At 41.2% G+C, this 21,374-nt stretch overlaps 2 long non-coding RNA genes across 3 annotated transcripts; one reads left to right on the forward strand and one right to left on the reverse strand.

Annotated features, from left to right (window-relative positions):
* Positions 1-86: 86 nt before the first annotated feature.
* LOC131511751 (uncharacterized) lies at positions 87-14,716 on the forward strand. Of its 2 annotated transcripts, none has more exons than XR_009261709.1 (5): positions 87-168; positions 7,808-7,982; positions 8,902-9,042; positions 12,384-12,504; positions 14,354-14,716. It is a non-coding gene; the product is annotated as an uncharacterized LOC131511751 (long non-coding RNA). The 2 variants fall into 2 exon arrangements; XR_009261710.1 differs by lacking the exon at positions 14,354-14,716 and adding an exon at positions 12,606-12,997.
* On the reverse strand, positions 4,201-15,601 carry LOC131511752 (uncharacterized). The gene is made up of 3 exons (XR_009261711.1): positions 15,517-15,601; positions 12,931-12,990; positions 4,201-4,247 (listed from the first exon to the last, which is right to left on the reverse strand). It is a non-coding gene; the product is annotated as an uncharacterized LOC131511752 (long non-coding RNA).
* Between the last annotated feature and the right edge of the window lie 5,773 nt (positions 15,602-21,374).

Consider the following 21,374-nt stretch of genomic DNA (forward strand, 5'->3'; position numbering starts at 1 on the left):
CCTTACCCCTCCCCCACCCGGCCCGGTCCCACCCACCCGCGCTCCCCTCCCCCTGCACACCTCCGGGGGGGCGCGAGGAGGACACAGGGGACCCCGGGAAACCCTGCCCCTCCCCACCCACTCCCCCACACCGCCGCCGCCTCGGGACGCCAAGGAAGGGGGCGAGAGGTGGGAATTTTCTCTCAAGTGGCTTGGGGACCTGGATCCTGGGTTGGAGAGGGGAAGCCGTTCCGAGATGGGGGGCGCTGGGAACTGTATGGAATAGGGTGGCCACGAGAGGAAGTTCTTTCCAATAAGGGCTTTGGGAAAGGGGGGGGGTGACAAATTGGTGGGGAAAGTAGTAATTTGGTGGGAAGGACTTTGGACTAGAGAATGCAGTGGAAACGCCCCCTAAAAAGTGATCGGTTTAAGGGGGAAAAAGAAATCCCACAACAGGGTTTTCCTTTGAGCTGACACTGGCTTCTCCCTCTGGCAATTTACCTGCTAAGAGCACAGGTCGGTTTAGGCACGCCTGTGAAAAAAATCTCAAAAGTAGGAGTTTTCTGCTCAGGCACGTGCAATTTTACAATTTTATATTCTTCTGGTCACTTTTTATAAAAAGTGGTGGTGTTTTATAAAAGTGATAGAAAGGATTCATGACAGGTAAAACCAACGTGTAACAGGCTTACAAATGTGAGAAATCACTGGGAATAAACCCTTTACTACTGAATTAAACTGGATTTAGAATTTTTGGTGTCAGCTTACTTCAAATAGAAAGTTTCATTTTTTGGAAATTTTAAATCAAAAGTTTTGGAACTCCAGTACCTGCTTCAACAATACAAATGCTATTCAGCTAATCTTTGTATCTTTAGAATAAGCAATCAGTAATTCTTAACTATTCCTGCTTAGTATTTTTACCAAGATTAATTTTTTTAAGATTAAGCCACCCCTCCAAAAAAAAAAAAAAAAAAAGATTAACCCCTCAAATTATGATTCGTTTCTCACTGTCATTTCAGTTGAAGGAAACTGAAGATGTATATACAATGCCACACATATAAGGTCTGGTACATTAAGGAGACCACCATGTCAGATTTCCAGGAGCCATTCTAAATGATCTCATTCAAATTGCCGTCCTTTATCATGGCAACAGTGACTTCAGTTACCACAGGGAAACACAACAAGGTGATAAAGCTTAGGGCATATCCACTAACCTGGAAAACAAGCCTTCTTACCACCCACCTAAAGCCTTTCTAGTCCTCAACTTTAAAACTCCAACTTTATCATGATTCATAAAGTAATATGTGCATGCTTCTTAACCCTTACCAGGAAACCTGTATCTACCAGGAATTGTCATAGAATCAAGAAGTCCAAAATGTGGGAAAAATCTGTAAGTCATCATTTCAGCCTCTAGCCTCCTACCTTCAGACAGAGCTATCCCTCAGTCACTCAAATACATAGAAATTTTGAAAGATCCCCACACATGTGTTTGGTTTAAGGAGTCCTGGTAGAATATATATAGTTTTTGAAATGACATTCCCTGTTCTATGTTATTTGAAAACAGCAACCAAAAAAATCTTTCTAAAACCAGGTTGTATATATTTTGTGCTTCTGATGAAAAATACATAAATTCAGAGGAAAACAATAAGCAAATGTGAAATTTTCATCCCAACTGAGTTGGGATGAAGGAAATAATCTAAAAACAGTTATTAAAATTGAGACTTCCTCTTACAAAAATTTGAGTTTCTGATACTTTAAAATCCATGTACACACTATGAGTACAACCAGTAAAAAAATATATATGTATAAAAAAGAGAGGGGCGCCTGGGTGGCTCAGTCAGTTGAGTGTCCGGCTTTGGCTCAGGTCATGATCTCAGGGTTTGTGAGTTCGAGCCCCTCATTGGGCTCTGTGCTGACAGCTCAGAGCCTGGAGCCTGTTTCCAATTCTGTGTCTCCCTCTCTCTCTTGCTCCTTCCCCGCTTGTGCTGTGTCTCTGTCTTTCTCAAAAATAAACATTAAAAAAAATTTTTTTTAAAGAAGAGAGCTGGCAGTGAAGACAGGAAAATAAAATGTTTGATTCATTGATATGGCTAGGACAGTGGGTGAATTTTTTCTTTATTTTTTGTTTGCATATATCATATACTTGGATACTAAATATAATAATATTTAAAGAAAAAAACCAAAAAACCTGAAAACGATAGTTGGTGTTTCACTGTTGATGCTTGGGTTGGACCCTGGGGAAATAAATCATGTAATTGAAGGGCTCCTTCTCTGTAAGTGTTTTCCCAACCACCAGTCGTAGAGGGATACTAGCCCTCTTTTGTGTTACTAGTCCTTATCTCTAACCCTGGCTAGTGCTTTATGGTTTGAGAATGACCTACTGAGGGGGAATTAAAAACCCCAAAATGTTTAGAAAAGAATTCACTGCTCTCAAAGACTAATCATTACATCAGCTCATTTGAAATATACAGTTGTCTGAATCATAAAAAAACTAAAAGTTCATTTGCAACCTTCCAGTTTTACATATTAACTACAAGGCCTAAAGAGTTAAATTGACCTCTGTGAGCCTCAGTTACATCATCTATAAAGAGAAAGACTACCTGTGCTGTACCCACTGGCAGAGTTGTTAGAAAAAACAATGTGTATTTAAAATAAGGATGGTTTGTTAGCTGTTATGCAAAGTAAATTATTAATAATCCCACCCTGATACTAATTCTCAGGAATTTGTTAGGACATTGAGTCTTTAGGACTTAGAATTGATGACAAATATAAAAAACCTCCTAAGAGAAAGAAAGAGTCAAGGAATAATAGAATTTTGTTTACTAGAAGGGGCCTAAGATATAATCAAGTTCAAATTCCTCATGTTCTAGGTGAAGAAATTAAGACAAAGCCTGTAGGTCTTGTTCAAGGTCATGCAGCAAGTCGGTGGCAAAATTGTGGTTTATGGCTCATGCTGACTGCAGATGATTTTGTCAGTTTTGGCAATTTGGGGGCGGGGGGGGGAGGGGCGGTGGTAGAGGGGGAAGCCTCAGTTAAAAAATGTGTATTGGGGCACCTGGGTGGCTCAGTTGGTTAAGCATCCAACTTTGTCTCAGGTCATGACCTCACCGGTTCGGGAGTTCTAGCCTCCCGTTGGGCTCTGTGCTGAAAGCTCAGAGCCTGGAGCCTGCTTTGGATTCTGTGTCTCCCTCTCTTTCTCTGCCCCTCCCCTACTTGTGCTCTGTCTCTCATTCTCTCTTTCAAAAATTTTAAACAAACATTAAAAAAATTTTAAACAAACATTACAGTATATATTAACATATGTATTAAATATAATGTATACATTATATATTAATATATATGTTAATATACAATATATGTATTAAATATAAAAGAACTCTATGGGCACCTGGCTGGCTCAGTCGGTGGAGTGTGTGACTCCTGATCTCAGGGTTGTAGGTTTAAGCCCCACGTTGGGAGTACAGATTACTTAAAAATAAAATCTTAAAAAAAGTCAGATAATATTTTCAAGACCATATTAACAATCAAGACAATCGGGAAAGTGAAAAAAAGGGAACAAGTTAAAGAATCACTGCTTTTATAACATTTACTTAAGCCAAATAATGACCACCACCAAAGTTCCCATCTCCCCATTCTCAGAAAAATCCTTCTTGTTTGTTTATTTCATATTTATGGATGCATCTTAAACAGGTAATACATTCTCATGCTATAATGTTCTAAAGAAATCTAAAGGTACACCTGGAAAATATCCCTCTGCCCTCCCCCCCCCCCAGCTCTATGGTTGGCTATGCTAACACAAGCAAATGCATACATATACATTGGATGCTTTGATAGGAATGCTCAATTTACATTTAAAAGATGCATCCAGTTACCGAAGCCCAAGTGGTGCAACACCGTGATATCCCCGAGCTTTGAGAAAGTAGGCTTCAGTTTTTACTAATGCCTATTCCTGATTCTCAGAATAATCCAACTCTCTTCTTCAAGCCATCTTTAGAGTATTAAGTACTTTTAAGTAGAAGCACTTGAAGATCAAGGTGCTGACTGATCCCTAGTAGGTGAAATGATATCATTGATTCAAAAGAAAGAGACCCTGTCTAACTTTTGAGCACTCCTATTTTTGGCTTGTTGCTTAAATTGAACTTCAAGTCTTTCATAAAGCTGACCATTCTCTTTGGCCAATTTCATATCTAAAGAATCGTCAAACAAATTAACACTTGTTAATAAGGGGTTTTCAACTTACCTTGTGGCTGGATAGAAAGGATTTCCTTTTTCTGTCAAAAGAAAAAAAAATCTTATGTTTGGAATTTAAAAAGAATTTCTATAAAGACTTTCTGAAAAGATGGACTCACTGCAGATTTCAGGCCACTTGTTTTCTTTTATGATGCTCCTTTGCCTGAAAAATACCATTTCTTATACAGAAAGATAAGGAAGGTTCAAAAAGAAGGGTCAATTCCATGAAGCCTAATGAGATCTGGGTCTTTTATCTTCAATTTGGGCCATTTTTCTGTAGGTCTTTTTTTAAAAAAACACTGATCCCTTTGAAGGACCCTAAGCATTGTTAGACTTTACTGGTCTTAAAGGTTGCTATCACAGGAAGCTGGAAAGAGCTAAATTATTTTTTTCTACCACATGGAGGCATTGAACAACCATGTGATTTTCAAAATTTACCAAGACTTGATAAGAGTCTAGTGCTTTCTCAGGCAAGGGCAAAAAGATTTGTATGATGTTGGCAAATAGATAGCGCTTAGTAGGAAAGCATTCTCTCAATTTATAATTTATTATCTCCTCTGTACAGCCTATTCTCTAAATAAACCAGCCTTCTTCAACCTCCTATACATTGATACCATAAGGACAGACTATATTGAAATATACTGGATTGCAATTCAACCAGTTTTGGTTCATTGATCTATGAAACCTTTTTCAAAACTTATCACTTTTTCATGGGGCACCTGGATGGCTCAGTCGGTTAAGCATCCGACTTCGGCTCAGGTCATGATCTCACAGTTCGTGGGTTTGAGTCCCTCATCGGGCTCTGTGCTGACAGCTCAGAGCCTGGAGCCTGCTTTGGATTCTGTGTCTCCTCCTCTCTCTCTGCCCCTCCCTGACGCGTGCGCACGCGCTCTCTCTCTCTCTCTCTCTCTCAAAAATAAATAACCATTAAAAACATTTTTTAACTTACCACTTTTTCAGTTTACTAAAATTTGGGAGGAATGAAATAGTAGGGAAAATTACTTTTATTTCATGCTGTTAATTATCTATTGAGAAACTTTTTAAACATCATTTCCCCCGCAGTTCCATGGTGTAGCCAAATCTATAGCCAAGGATCCAGTTTTGAATCCAAAACTTACCTCAATAATTGCAAAACCCCAGAAGCAAGAGGCAGCAAAGATACCAATCTTGACTTGCTAAGCCTACATGAAAAGTTCTGTCTTTGCAGAGGACAGTACTCATGTGTCAGCCACAAATCAATTAATCAACAAATATTTATTAATTGCCCTGTGTGTACTAAGCACAGTGCTGGGTGTCTTGGCAGATGTAAAGAAGTCTAAGAGGTACTCTCTGGCCTCCAGCAAGGGCCAGGGGAAAAGGGATTATAACTAAGCCTTGAAGGACAAGTAGGACTTGGGTGGATAAAGAGGCATTCACAGGGATGGAAATGACATTTAAAAAGTTAGAGGGAGGGGCCCCTGGGTGGTTCAGTTGGTTAAGCCAGGTCAGACTTTGGCTCATGTCCTGATCTTAGGGTTTGTGAGTCCCAGCCCTCCATGGATCCTCTGTCCCCCTCTCGATGCCCCTCCCCCTCCCTCTGTTGCACCCATGCTCTCTCTCTGTCTCAAAAATAAATAAACTTTAAAAAAATAATAAAAATAAAAAGAGAGAGAAAACACCAGACTCCAAATACTTTATTATTAAAATATAAATATATATATAAATCATAGAGTAGAAAATATTTTATTATTAAAAACTTATAAAATAATGAAACTGGACTTCATTCTTCAGAAATGTCACTGGCATGAAGGACAAAGAAAAACAAGATTCCAGATTAAAGGAGACTAAAGAAGCATGAGAGCTAAATGTAATATGTGATCCTAGACCAGATTCTGTACAGGATGGGGCAAAAAAATTTGTAAAAGACAGAATTGAATCCATTGAAAAAAATAGAGTATGGAAGTTAGATAAAAGTGTTGTATCAACGTTAAATTTCCTGAAACTGATAATTATACTGAGGATATTTTTGTTTTTAGGAAACACACACTGGGACATTAAGGGGTAAAGAGGCATGATGTGTGTAAACTATTTAAATAACTCAGAAAAAAATTAACAATGTGTGCTGGGGTGGAGGTGGAGAGAGAGAGGGAGGGAGGGAACAGAACCAATGTGCCAAAATGTTACAAATTAGTGAATCTGGGTAAAGGGTGTATGGATGTTTTCTTTATTACTTGTATGATTTTCTTTAAATTTAGAGAAACAATAATGTGCTTCTGTCAGAGGGAATGAAATGGAGGGGGATGAAGAAATTACTAATGCATTTCATATCTGTATTGTTTTATTTCTTAAAATAAGTGTGCATTACTTTAGTACATTTAAAAAAATTTTTTTTAACGTTTATTTATTTTTGAGACAGAGAGAGACAGAGCATGAATGGGGGAGGGTCAGAGAGAGAGGGAGACACAGAATCAGAAGCAGGCTCCAGGCTCTGAGCCATCAGCCCAGAGCCCAACGCGGGGCTCGAACTCACGGACCGTGAGATCGTGACCTGAGCTGAAGTCGGATGTTTAACCAACTGAGCCACCCAGGCGCCCCAAGTACATTTTAAATCTAACCACTAAATCTTTAAAAATTTTTTTAAATATTTATTTATTTTTGAAAGAAAGAGACAGAGTGTGAGCGGGAGAGGGGCAGAGAGAGAGAGGGAGACACAGAATCAGAAGCAGGCTCCAGGCTCTGAGCTGTCAGCACAGAGCCTGACGCGGGGCTCGAACTCATGAATGGCGAACTCATGACCTGAGCTGAAGCTGGATGCTTAACTGACTGAGCCACCCAGGCACGCCTACCCACTAAATCTTTAAAAGAACAAAAATATATGGGGAAGCAGAAAACCCCAAGAAGTGATTGGGGAGCCCACAAATAAGCTAGTTTGGTTGAAGGACTCAGAAAAGTTGATTGGATGACAGAAGAATGAAAAGTGGGTACCTTGACTTTGCAGAGGGGCTTCATGGGGAGCTAAGAAGCCTGGATTTCATTACAGGATAAAAAGGTACCAGGGAAAGACATTAGAGACATTTTAGCCTAAGGGGTATTTTAAGAAGATTAGTTTGATAGAAAAGCCAGAAAGGAGAGAAAGGAGTCAGGGAAACCAGGAGGAAGCTATTGAAGAGTACAGGCGTAAGGAAGCAGCTCCAAATTCCTAATTCTCTGAGCTTACTTTAATTAATCACTGTTTAAAACTCTGTGAATGTAAGTCCCGTGATAGCAGAAACTATGTCTGCTTAGAACTATGTAGTACAATGCTTAGCACTTAGTAGACACACAATAAAAGATTAACTGAGGTATGGGAAGAAAACCATCCTTGTCTCTAACAGTACTATTTTCCCTTTTCCCACCTCCTGTGATGTTCCATCATTCACATATGTATGATTACACTACCCAGCGGTCTACTGGGGCATGTGGAGTCTGTGTGGCTGTTCCCAGGGGAAGTGACCCGAGGGCGAGGCCTAAAGTGACTCCCAGGCCCCAAGGGCGGACAGGAATACAGTGTTGACATCAGAGTTACAGAATTCCAAACTGGAAGAGCTCTGAGATCATGAGATGTGCCCTGTTCTATTGACAGATGAGGCAACTGAACACCAGAGATGCGAGATGAGTTTTTGGAAATCAGGCAACTAATTAGCAGCAGAACGAAGCCCTTTTCCTTGGAAGAATCCAAGTGGACTGTGGAAACTTATAGAATCTACATGTCTACCGCTCAAACATGGAGCAACTGACAGAGGCCACAGAAGCCAGAGGTAACGCCTATGAAGGCAAGCATGCTCATGTTCTGTCTACACAGCACTGCTTTCTATGGCTCTGGGCTGTGTCAGAATCTTTGATATCCATTCCACATTGTATATTAGACTGGACCCAGATTTACTACTCAAACACACACACACACACACACACACACACACACACACACACACCCCTCTTGCTTCCTAAATTACTCACTGAATTGAAAGCAATCCTGAATCTTACAGTGCAATGGTGACAGATATTTGCCCAGTGTGATTGTAAGAATAGAAGTGGAGATTCCTATATCCCCTTCTTTATCCCTGACTTTACTCACCTTGAGAAGTCTTTTTAGATCTTGGTGAAGAGGAAAAACAGGAAAATGGTGGGGCATGACCACTTTGGCTTTGTGGCTGAGGTTACACCCATCAGCACTGGCTTCCCACAGGTTGTCTCCCAACCTGGGCTGAAAGTTGGAGAACATCCTTGCCCCGTTTTCCCACTGCTTCATTCTTCCCTACTTCCCCATCTAAGGGACGAGCATGGTTCAGGGCAGTTAAGAGATTGAACAGACCTGTTTCTATACCTGCACTGCCACTTACTAGCATGACCTCTGGAAAGTTCCTCAATCTGCTGAACCTTTGTTGTTGCATATGTAAAACTGAAATAATAAAGCTCACTTCATAGGATCTTTTGAAGGTTAAGTGAGAAATGTCTGTAAAATGCTTAGTCCAGGTGCCTGGCATGGCCCAAGTGCCCAATAAATGGTAGCTATCATCAGTTGAATCTAATGTATTTTTCGAGGCTCAATTCAGCGACTGCAGACTTTCTTTGGCTGTTCCAGAGTTAATAAACTAGAAGAAAAAATAAATAAATAAACTAGAAGAGTAGATGCAGATAAACCTCAGTTATATACTATTTTGTATTGTTTTCTTTCAGTTAAGAAACCGTAAGCAAAGGGAGGGGAGGACCCTTGCTCTATTCCAGCTCCAGCCCAATGCCAAGCTCTTGGAGCTGAGTAACCACCTGTTGATTGATCGTTACCGTGGCAAGAGCCTCCGAAAGAGCATGAACAAACAAGTAAGTCAGAAAACATCTGGGTTTTGCACAGAAATGTTGCTCTCTAAATGAGTGAGTCAGAATGGCCCAAGTATGTGACACTTTCACTTAAATTGTTTGGAAAACTGTCAGGTGAAGGGTCGTTTCAGAGGATTTGTGTCTATTACACGGAATTCCCTTTCTCTTTAGATGGATGGTTAGTCCAACCTCTTAAAAGTGTTAAATGAAGAGATCTAAAAGAAAACTGGCTGTGGACAGGTTGGGATTTCCAAAGAAGTTTAAAACACGAAGAACCTCTCTGGGAAATCTGTCAACCACAGTGTGGGCAAGTGTGGAAAATGTTGGTGAAAATGTTTAGGCTCCTTAACATGATTATTTTCCCCTATAAGATTTGCACACTGGACTCCCAGAAGGAATAAAACTATCGCAATCACTTCTTGTTTGAAAAAGTCATTTTCTGCAACATCGGCTCAGGTTTTTAAGTCCATTCTAGGGGCAAGATTTAGAACTGCACGATTTGAGGGGATATTTGTCCTTTTCTTAGAGATCTAAATTTTTATTATATTCAGGGATTGAGAGCCATAACTTGTCTATGAAAACAATTTTTTCATATAATTACATAAAGATTTATAGTCAGAAACCCTCGAATATTGCCACTTATGCACAGCTCTGGGTCACTCCTTGGCACCACTGTGTCCTTGAGCAATATAGGTGGGGAGATTAGGAGTTTTACATTCCAATATTTAGAGTTTATTTAGTTCCAGTTGTGTCTTAGCTTAAAATAAATCCTTGGGTTAGTGGGTTGGTCTAAGAGGTATATATTTAAGATGTTATTTTTAGAAACTGCTAGAGAATGAAATGAAAACTTGTGATATTCCTTTGAACTTGGTTTGAAAATAAAATACAGATTTTATGAACTTGGAGGTGAATACATTTACTCTCCTCAAACTGTCTCATTTGCAAATGAGTGACTTAGAAAGCCCAGAGCCCAGAATATGGAATTCCAATTCTATAGGTTTTTCTTAGCTCTGTCCCTGTGTATGGATTGATCTTTCCCCAAATCACCAACCATCCTCTTCTTAAAAAGAAAATCTGCATACAGCTCCAGTGTGTTTATATTATAAACACACTATTATTGAAGGCATCCCATTGTTTATTTATTGCACATCTAAATGTTATATAGGGCCCAAACTAGATAATTCAGGTTTGGCCCTCTATAGGAATGGCTAGCAAGGATTTCCTTACGAGTGTAAGGTGGTTTTGTTTTGTTTTGTTTTGTTTTGTTTTGTTTTGTTTTTAATAGAGGATTTTTGGCTGTTTCCTTATGAAACATACATGAAATTCCCAGTTGTGTAAGATGTGAAGGCAAAGCTGTGCCATATGTTACTGTCCCTGAGAGGACATTTGGATGTGGTACTGTGCTGTCTCTGAAACAACTTTGATTGTTTGTTTGTTTGTTTAACTCCACCCCTGATGTGGGGCTTGAAGTCACCACCACAAGCCAAGAGTTACATGCTCTATCCACTGAGCCAGCCAGGCACTCCAGAACAACTTTAATACTTTAATACTTCTGCTTTTTTTTTTTTTTTTTTTTTTTACGTTTAGTTCTTTATGTTGAGAAAGAGAGAGAGAGTGTGTGTGGGAGAGGGGCTGAGAAGAGGCAGAGAGACAGAGGGAAAGAATCCCAAGCAGACTCCATGCTGTCAGCACGGAGCCCACCATGGGGCTGGAACCCACAAACCGTGAGATCATGACCTGAGCCCAAATCAAGAGGTGGAAGCTCAACTGACTGAGCCTCTCAGGTGCCCCTACAGCTTCTGCTTTCTAAAAAGTCTCCTTTTGTTTTATTTGTTTACTTTTTATTAGGAAAAATTTCAAACATTCATAAAAAGAGAAAGAATAGTGCAAAGATCCCCATATACCCACCATATCACTCACATTCAAGAATTGATAATATTTGTCATATTTACTTTATCTTTTTTTTTTTTTTTGCTATATCATTTACAATGACAGACAGCAAGACAATTTGCCCCTAAATCCTTCAACTTGCTTCTTCAAAAAATAACTATATACCACTATCACACCTGACAAAACTAGCAATAGTTCCCCGCTATTGTCTAAATATTCCATACATATTCAATCCTCTAATTTCCTTTTAGGTTCAAATCAGTATTCTACTAAAGACCATTAAAGTGCTTTCGTTTCTTCTGTCTCTTTTATTTATTTATTTTATTTTATTTTTATAGATTTCATTTCATTTTTTTTTTTTTTTTTTTTATTTAAAAATTTTTTTTTTTCAACGTTTATTTATTTTTGGGACAGAGAGAGACAGAGCATGAACGGGGGAGGTGCAGAGAGAGGGAGACACAGAATCGGAAACAGGCTCCAGGCTCCGAGCCATCAGCCCAGAGCCTGACGCGGGGCTCGAACTCACACACCGCGAGATCGTGACCTGGCTGAAGTCGGACGCTTAACCGACTGTGCCACCCAGGCGCCCCGCATTTCATTTTTTTAATGTTTATTTATTTTTGAGAAAGAGAGAGAGAAAACATGCAAGCAGGGGAGGGGCAGAGAAAGAGGAGGAGTACAGAGGATCTGAACCAGGCTCTGTGCTGAGAGCAGAGAGACCCATGCGGGGCTCGAACTCATGGACCATGAGATCATGACCTGAGCTGAAGTCAGAGGCTTAACTGACTGAGCCACCCGGGCACCCCTGCTTTGTCTTTTTTTAATTTAGAACAATCCCCCAACTGTTTCACCTCTTTTCCCTTTTTATTCCTTGTGGCATTTTCATTGAGTCATTGAAAAGACATGCCAGTTTGTATTGTAGAATGTTCCACATTATGCATTTGCTTGACTGTTTTTCTTCATAGTACCATTTAATATAACCCCTCTACCGTTTGTATGCCCGGTAAGTTTGAGGTGTCATAGAAAGATGTGATTCATTCCAGTTAAACCTTTTTGGCAAGATAGTCAAGGAAGTCACAGGTGACACTGTACCTCCCGTTGCATCACATCAGGAGGCAGTGAACTCGTCCCTTAAAAGGAATCTCTTGAGAAGCAGAAACATGTACCATTTCACGTTTGTCTTAAAAAACACCACTGGACCAGAACTGTGAATGTCATTTACCCTCTCAGATCCTCAGTTCTCTTATGAGAGATAACACCAATACTGACTCTCTAACTTCACAGGGTTATGGTAAGGACCACAGGAGAAAATAATGGTAACAGCACGAATAACTACCATTTATTGAGCAATCACTATGTCAAGCCCCATGCAAGAGTTTTCCATTTACTGTTCCGGTTAATCCTCATGCTAACCACAAGAGGTAGGCATTATTATTAGCATTTCTATTGTGCAGGTGAGGAGACTGAGCACAGAGAGTGAAGCGATTTGGCACAGGTCAAACCACTGTTACGAGGAGGAGGAGGAGGGACGCAAGCTCCACCCCCCTGACCGCAGAGCCTGGGCAGGAAATCACCGTGAGTACTACACAGAAGTATCAACACAGAAATACCAGTCGTTGTGTTAGGAGACTGAGAGGATGTTTTCTGGTTTTGTTTTTTTCTTTTTCTTTTTTCAGACTTTCACTGATGTTATTCTGTCACTTTCATATCCACGAAATGAATAGGCATTTACAGGGGAAGATGTACAATATGGATATAAAACAACAATCAGAATCATTTATTACTTACCTGCTCTGGTGGTACTGACAACAGAATAAAAGGAATCACATCAACAATAATAAAAAACTTTGCCTAGAGGGAAATAGACATATGAAGTAACACCATAAACAGATATTCTGTATTTTCTTTTTTACGATTCTACTCGTTTTGTCCCATTTTACTTGACATATGGCTCACTTCATAAGAATGTTTAAATATTGATTTCCAAATAGCTTCACTTACTTGGTCCTAAAACAATATTAACAGACCATGTAGCTTCCGGAAGGATCTGTTCTGCTGTTTCTGTAAAAAAAAAAAAAGAAAAGAAAAAGAAAAAAAGAAAAGAAAAGAAATGTTTTGGTTTTCTCAGCGTTTTTGAATCAAGAGAGTTAGTTGGTCCCAAATATACCCAAACATACCCAAACATACCCAAACATAATGACCATATGATTTCTTTTTTAAAGGCTATGATTAAGGCTACCTTTAAGAGGCACGGCCATCAGTGAGTCCTCTGAGTGAAACCTTTCAGATGAGCATCTGTCCTCTCCAAGGTGTGAAATCACATTTGGCAAACAGCCTTCTAACCCCCAGAACGCTCAACACGAGACCCATCATGTTTTATGTCTGCACACAATAAAGATAGCTATGTAAACTGAGTGTACTCCTCAAAACATCTTTGCCACTCAAGTCACTAGGAGGTTTTTCCCCTGCCTTTCCATTCTGCTTCAAATATCAGATATAACAAAATGTTTATTTTTTTTAAAGTTTGTTTATTTTTACTAATCTCTACACCCAACATGGGGCTCAAACCCACAACGCCGACATCAAGAGTCACACACTCCTCTGACTGAGCCAGTCAGGCACCCCAGAGATACAAAATGTTATTTGGTAGCTGCAATAATTTTCACCCTGGAAATATTTATTATATTTACATAAAAGCCAGTAAGATCTTTGAAATAGATTTAAAAATATATACATGAACCCAATGTGGGGGAGGGACACCAAAATTATAGCAAACAGTGGTAAGGTAACTATATCAAAAAATCAAAAAGGTATAATTGTCTTTTAACATACCTGGATGGTACTAAAAAGAAAAAGATGATTTCAGGGCACCCGGGTGGCTCAGTCCGTTGAGCGTCCGACTTCAGCTCAGGTCACGATCTCACGGTCTGTGAGTTGGAGCCCGGAGTCGGGCTCTGTGCTGACAGCTCAGAGCCTGGAGCCTGCTTCCGATTCTGTGTCTCCCTCTCTCTCTGCCCCTCCCCTGCTCACGCTCTGTCTCTCTCTGTCTCAGAAATAAATAAATATTTTAAAAATTTTAAAAAGAAAAAGATGACCTCTCAAAAATCTCACATAACCTATTTCCACTCCAAAGTTCCTAAAGATGATCTTTTGGGGGGGAAAAATGTATGGATTGCTTACTATGTCTTAAGCGCTTTACTTGCATGATTCCATTTAATATCTGCAACAGCTCTTTAAGGTAGCTGCATTTATTATCACCTACTTACAGATGAGAAAATGTAGTCTTACAAAGAGGTAAGTAACTGTGAGCAGTTACACAGATGTTAGGTGGCCGAGCCAGAATTTAAACTCAGGACTGACTCCAGAGCCCAACCTCCCCAGCTATCACTAGATGACAAGAAATAATGACTGCAATTTTCCTCAGCTGAATTTCAAACCCTAAGAACGTGCAAACTCGTAACCGAGTAGAATGCTTTGCGCCGAACCTCGAACAATCCAACAAGAGAAACGGGATCGCAAAACGCAGCTTTCGAAGCGGGGACCCAGAGTCACATTTCCTCACCAGCAGCAGAAGAAGATTCTCACCACTCCCCGGTGGGGGGAGGGCGGGGGGAAGGCTCTCCTCCCCACCCTCCTGAACAGCCTGTGGACATTCTTCTCAAAGACTCTCACAGCCGCTCTGGCATCCCTCCCCTTTCTGCCTCCCCTTCAAAGCTCTGGTGGTCAGTGCGTCTTCTTTCCCATCCTCTGGGGTTTCACCCAGCAGCCAATCAATAAATATTTGTTGAATGAATAAATGAATGAATGAGTGAATGAACAAACAGCTGTCAAACCAGTCACAGATGGAAAAGTACACAGAGGTGCATAAATAGTAAGCTGTTTGCCCAAAATAGCCTCAGCTTGACCAGAAGGTAAATCTCACCAAACTTCACCGTTCAGTTGGGGAACATTTATGTATTCTGTGTTAGATATATATTATTTACTTCCGATTTCGTACTTGGTTGCCTCACTATTAGTCAACACTTCACATTCTGTGGGATTGGGTCCAGTCACCTAATCTTTGATCCTTGTTTTCTCAATTATAAAATGATGCTCTTAAGTCATACCTCACGGGTTGTCCTAAGGATCAAACAAGGTCACATGGGGTGGGGCTCTGTGAACTGTACAGTGCTTTCTGGTGCTGTCATCATGGGGCATTTATTGGCCCCTGCTATTTATTGTGTTCATCTAGTCGGTGGGGGGACCTAAATGTGCTGTACGAGAAGGGTGGTGTTGTGGAAAGAATTCAGGGGTCCCTGATGCCCCCCACCAGAACAAAACAAACTATAGCCAGAGAAGGACTTTCATGAAGCCAGGCTCCCATGGGTGGACCTATGGAGCAAGGAAGGCCAGCAGCCACAGCACACCCTCAGGGAATCCAAGAAAAGGCCCCTGGAAGCCCCCGGAAACCTTTGGAATCTCCTTGCTCTTCTTTATCTCCATCGCAGCCATTGCCACGCTTTGGCCAAGACTCTGTCTAGACTGACAGCCAACAGCCAGATAATAGAATTAAGCCATTCAGTCACCCTGGAGACAGTCATCACTTACAAAAGAGCTGGGCTTGAGCACGTGGCCAGGTGGGCACGTTTCAGTAACCATCAGGAGGCAGTGTCCCACCTCTCCCTCCTCATCCATCCTTTATGGGGGCAAAGAAGAGGAAAACAAAATTCAGGTGACTGGTCTCTGATCCATCCTAATTAGTCTCTTCCTCTTTGTTGATCTTTACCTGAGCAAGTGAGACAATCAGCATTCGCCTAGGAAGCTCTGCTCCTCTGACGCTGGGGGATCTCAGAGAATTAACGTAATGAGGCAGAAAGTGCGTCAGTGGAACAGGGCTTCTTTCGTGGGTCTTCTTTACTTCCCCCTACTCTCTCCTCCCCCTTTGCTCTTTGCTCCCTGTCACCACCCTCTCCTTCCATCTGTGTTAAGAGGAAACCGTTTGAAGTATCTGTGAAACAAACAAACCGACCCCCCCCCCTTTTCTTCCTTCAAGGTTCTTTGCACTAATTTTTAAAACTGAAATTTTCACAGAAAATTATTTTGGTGGGTTCAGGAACATAAATTTTAATACTCAGCCCCCAAGCAAACATTTCAACCAAAGATCCCTTACCTTTTAAAAAAAAGTGCAAATTTCTGTAGCAAAGAAAGACCTAGTATTTTCTTGGGCCTTCTTGCAAACAGAGGCCCCTTAGACAATATTTACATCTATGTGTGGGTGAGTTGAGACTGTGCTTGGGGCAGTTGGAATAAGAGAGGCATTGATAGATTCCAGTAAGGCTAGCGGATATTGAAGACTAAGTAAGGGTGGTGTAACTCGGGGAACGAGGACTGGGTTTGTGAAAAATGTCTAACATTTACTCAGCACTCGTGTGGACCAGGCACCGTGCTAAATGCTCCACAGATAACATCTTTTCATTTTACTTTCATAACCACCTGTCAAAGTAGACGCTAGCATTCGTGACTCACTGACAGACGAGGAAACGGAGACACTGAGAGGTAAGGCACCTCCCAGCTAATCAGTCATAGAGCCAGGAACCTAACACAGGCCTCGGACTCCAGACCCTGCCTCCTCCTGTGTGGTCTGTGGACCAGCAGCACCAGGCACGTGTGCTAATCTGCACCTTAGCAAGGGTGATGGGTGCATGCATTCTAGTCCTGCTCAGGATTTACCACTGATATTGCTGCCCCGAGCGTGCGTTCTCATTCTGAGCCTCCCGGGACCTGATGTTTACCTTCCTGAGGCTCAGTTGCTCATCAGTAAAATGAAGATGGGCTGAAGAACATCGCTGAGCATTCAAGGAACTTTACCAGCCGCTTTACAAAGGTCTCTAGAGGCTTTTTGAAGTTTGAGTAAACGACACTCCATAAGCGGTAGCAATAATTAAAAACTAATTTACAAAAAGTTCCTTTTGAATAATAATACTCAGTATGGGAAATTTGGGAAATGAAGAAAAGGTAAAGGAAACACAAAAATTCTCCTGTGAATCCACTATCCTGAGGTAACCCAAGAAACATTCAGTTGTGTTTCCTTTCCGTATTTTCTCTTCACATGTGTGTGTATGTATAAATATACTTTTTTTTTTTTTTTTTTTTTACCAAATAGGGATCATTCTATCTGTATGTATTTGCATTCTGAATTTTTTCTCTTCATATTTACATGGTGGGCCTGTTTAAAATACTTTAAACCAGCGAATACACAAGCTGCTTTCCAGGGCTCAGTCTCTGGATCAGAAAGTTCTTTCCATCTAGTTTTGATTCCTTCCACTGGAACTTAAGAATTAAGATTAAAACTGCCCTGTGAAGCGGAAGCTTCACACTGTGCACTGTGCACTGTGCCTTGTGCACTGAAGCTGATTTCAGTGGTAGACCCGTGTGTTGGAGAGAAAGCCTTGTTGGGGGGGTGAAGACAGATGAAGGAGACTGCCAGGGTTCAGTGGCTTTGGGGCCCTGCAGAGGACGCACATCCATGCTGGGACACAGAATAACAGGTGACATCCCAGCTGTGCAAACTCCTTCACAGTTGGAATTATCTGGTTTTGTTTTGCTTTTTTTTTTTTTTAAGTCTCTGTACCCCGGTGCTCAGAACTATGCCTGGCACATAGTAGGTATCCAGTAAATCTGATGGATGAATGAATGGATCAATTAATGAGTTAACGAATGAATAAATGAATCAGCGGAGAAGATGGACGGCTGCCTAATAATATAAATCGAATATCTCCTTTCACTCCCACCTTGGCCCCAAACATGTCCTCTCTATGCTTCAGGTTCTACCATGAGATTATTTCTTTACAGCAGTCTTCAGAGGGTGTATTTTTTTTTGCATTTATTTATTTATTCATTCATTCATTCATTCATTCAGAGAGGGGGGAAGGGGCAGAGAGAGGAAGAGAGAGAATCTCAAGCAGGCTTCGCTTTGCCAGCACAGAGCACAGAGTAGGGCTCAAACTCACAAACCGTGGGATCATGACCTGAGCCAGAATCAAGAGTCAAATGCTTAACAGACTGAGCCACCCAGGTGCCCCAGGGGATGTATTCGCTAAAACAAGCATCCCTGGGAGGACTACCTGTTTCATTTAACAGCCTTTGCAAATATGCTGACGCTGGGATTTTAGGAAAGAGTTTTCCTACAGTTTGCCACAGTCAATAATATTCTAGGTAAATCAGCTGTCTGAGTTCTCTGTCCTTTCATATATTCAAATATCATGTCTTCATCAAGGCTCTTTTCTCAAGGAGATTTTGCCTTTACAAGCCCAAGGAATAGAGAGTAGAAGGGTCAATGGAATCTTCCCAGTGAAAGGTCTTTGGAGGTGACCTTGTTTCCCTTGGCAAGAATGGCTGGGAATGAGCATGATTCTCACCACCCAGAGACTTCTCTTGGAAGGACTAGTGAAGAGCTAAATCGGACAGGGCAGAGGGCACACCTGACCAGAAGGGGGCTCGGTAAACATGGGCTTGCTCCAGGTCATGTGTTTACAGAGAAATCTTTTCCCAGTCAGCTCTTCTGTTGGCAACCAAGAGGAAGCACTTCTCACCACCTTCACAGCTACCTTCCCAGTCAACTGTCCTCACCTCTCACCTGGATTCCTGCTGTGACCTCCTAATTAGCCTCTCTGCTTCCACCTGTGACCTCTTAGCATTCTGCATCTACAAATCAAAAATCACATCAGGTCACTTCTCTGCTTCAAACCCTCCAATGGCTTTCCAGCTCTGATCAAAATCTGAATCAAAATAAATCCACAAGGTCCTATATGAGCTGACATTCCCAGTCACCTTTCTGATTTCATCCCATGTTACTTTTCCCCTCGCTTCCTCTACTCTGGCCACACTGGCCTCCTAGCTGTTCCTTAAATGTACCCAGCACACTTCTGCCTCAGGGCCTTTGCTCTTGCTGTTCTCTCTGCCAGAACATATCCACATGCTCCCACCTCCAGCCTCCCCGCCCTGCTCCTTGTCTAGCTGCTTGTCTTATTCCCTCTCTTCAGGTTTCTGCTTAAACATCACTTTGGCCTCCCTTGACTGCATCTAAATTAGTTATACCCTCTCCCTGTGAAAAAAACCCCCAAAACCTTCTCCCACTTTGTACCTTCTAGCCCTGCCTTAATCGTCTTCACAGCATCTCTCACCACAAGATGCTCTCTATATTTATTTATTTGTCTCCTTCCCAACCAGAATAAAAACTCCATAAGAACAAACATGCCTGTTTGGTTTCATTCACTGCTTGTTGTTGAGTGTCTAGAGCATTGGCTGGATCCTACATTTTGTTTTTTAGTGACTATTGAGTGAATCTTAAAGAACAGCAATGGTATAATTTATTTTTCTTTTTTACAGTTCCATTACTAGTTTTCCAATATAGTATCCCTCTCTATTATTTTTTATTACAGGGCTTTTCATTTCAAAGAAAAATCTAAACTCAGAATGACTAGGCAGTTGTAAATAGATTCTGAGGTGCAATAAAACATGTAATGATTTTTTTCATTTGCTCCACAAACAAGGCTGTGTAATTGCTGAGATCTGATTCTGCCTCGTGTGCCTCAAGTTTCTTGGCTTATTTTAAGGAGGGACAAATATCATAAGTGAGTATACCGGAGAACATCTGGCATTGTTTTTTCAGGTTTCAACTGGACTTCGAGACAGGTTACAGGGTATAAAGATTAAATGCCAGGGTTCAGAACATTCAAAGATTTGAGAGATGACTTTTCTCGACTTCAAAAAAGAATTGAAAATCCATTATTTCATGTAAAATTCAACATAATAGATGTGCCGTGTTTCAGTTTAGCTTACTTTAAAAAAAAAAAAGTGTAACTTCGATGACAATGCAACAAGTTTGGCCTGACGGTTTCTTTTACATCTTTATACTTATTAACTGCATAGCTCAATTTCATGAATGGCATGTGTCAGGCTACATGATCAAGAAGAAGGAGGGAAGGTATTTCATGACCTGCAAGTGTGTTGATGGTTATGCCTCTGGAATGACCCTTCATTACTTCAGTCAAGCCCCTACATCAGTATTTGTCAAACTTCACTAAGCAGAAAAGAAACACCTTGGTGGGGGGTGCCTGGATGGCTCAGTCGGTTGGCCCCTGACTTTTGATTTCAGCTCGGGTCTTGATCTCAGGGTCATGAGTTTAAGCCTTGTGTTGGGTTCCACACTGGACATGAAGCCTACTTAAAAAAAAAAAAAAAATCACCAGGAGAATCTTGTTAAAAGTCTGCAGATTTCCAGGCCCCACCCCCAAAGATCCTAATTCATTACATTTGGGGAGAAGCTGAGAGTGGCCTTGTAAAGCCACTCTGGAAGCAGGTGAGTTAGCCTCCTCCTGAGGGACATTGCTAGACTGTAAACCACCTGCAGGCAAGAACCATCCCCATTTAAAACCCACAAATGCTGCCATGACACAGCATCTCCTCAAAGACTGTGACTTCAGACAGTTCTTAGAATGTTCTGGGAAGCAAGAAAGGAATCTCACCAGAAAGGAGGGCAGATAGGGGATTGAGGAGGAGCAAACACCCAAAGAAATTGCACTTTAAAAAAAATTTTTTTTTAATGTTTATTTATTGTTAAGAGACAGAGCGTGAACAGGGTAGGGGGAGAGAGAGGGGGAGACACAGAATCGGAAGCACAGAGCCCGACACGGGGCTTGAACTCACAAACCGCAAGACCATGACCTGAGCCGAAGTTGGACACTTAACCAGCTGAGCCACCCAGGTGCCCCCCAAAAGAAATTGCACTTTAAATAGAGACTGACTGGGAAGAACCCAACATTTCACAAACTCTCCTGTTTTTGATGATCAGCTTTAAGAGATCATTCTTTTTACTCTTGTCAAGATAAGTTTTAGGATGATAAATTCATAATGACACCTCCTTTTAAAATTTGAGAATATCTTGGACTATCCAATCAATTATAATGGCCCCTTTGGACCCATTATGGTTTCTTATTGCTCATTTCTGGTATTAGAACAGTGATAGGAAGGTGAGCATAACTCCTCCATCAGAGAAGTCTAGTGGCTGATTTTATACGATCTGGGGAGCCCTGTAATGCCAACCTGTATACCCCGAGACACATTGTCTGTGAAAATTATTCTGTTAATAGCTGTGCTGGGGATCGTATAATGTTTATGTTGGCTCCCCCTCCCCCCCCCCCATTAATCCCATCCTTCATTTTCACTACTTAAAAACCTCACAAATGCATTTTTTAAGGTTTACTTTTATTTATTTTGAGAGGGAGATAGAGAGCAAGGAGGAGAGGGGCAGAGCAATTGGGAGACAGAATCCTAAGCAGGGCTCGAACTCATGAACTGTGATATCGTGACCTGAGCCGAAGTCAGGAGACGGATGCTTAACCCACTGAGGCACCCAGGCGCCCTGAAAACACCCACAAATGAATTTTTGGGTGCATAGACACTCA

The sequence above is a fragment of the Neofelis nebulosa genome, chromosome 5 (genome assembly GCF_028018385.1).
Source record: "Neofelis nebulosa isolate mNeoNeb1 chromosome 5, mNeoNeb1.pri, whole genome shotgun sequence".
NCBI classification, from domain to species: Eukaryota; Metazoa; Chordata; class Mammalia; order Carnivora; family Felidae; genus Neofelis; species Neofelis nebulosa.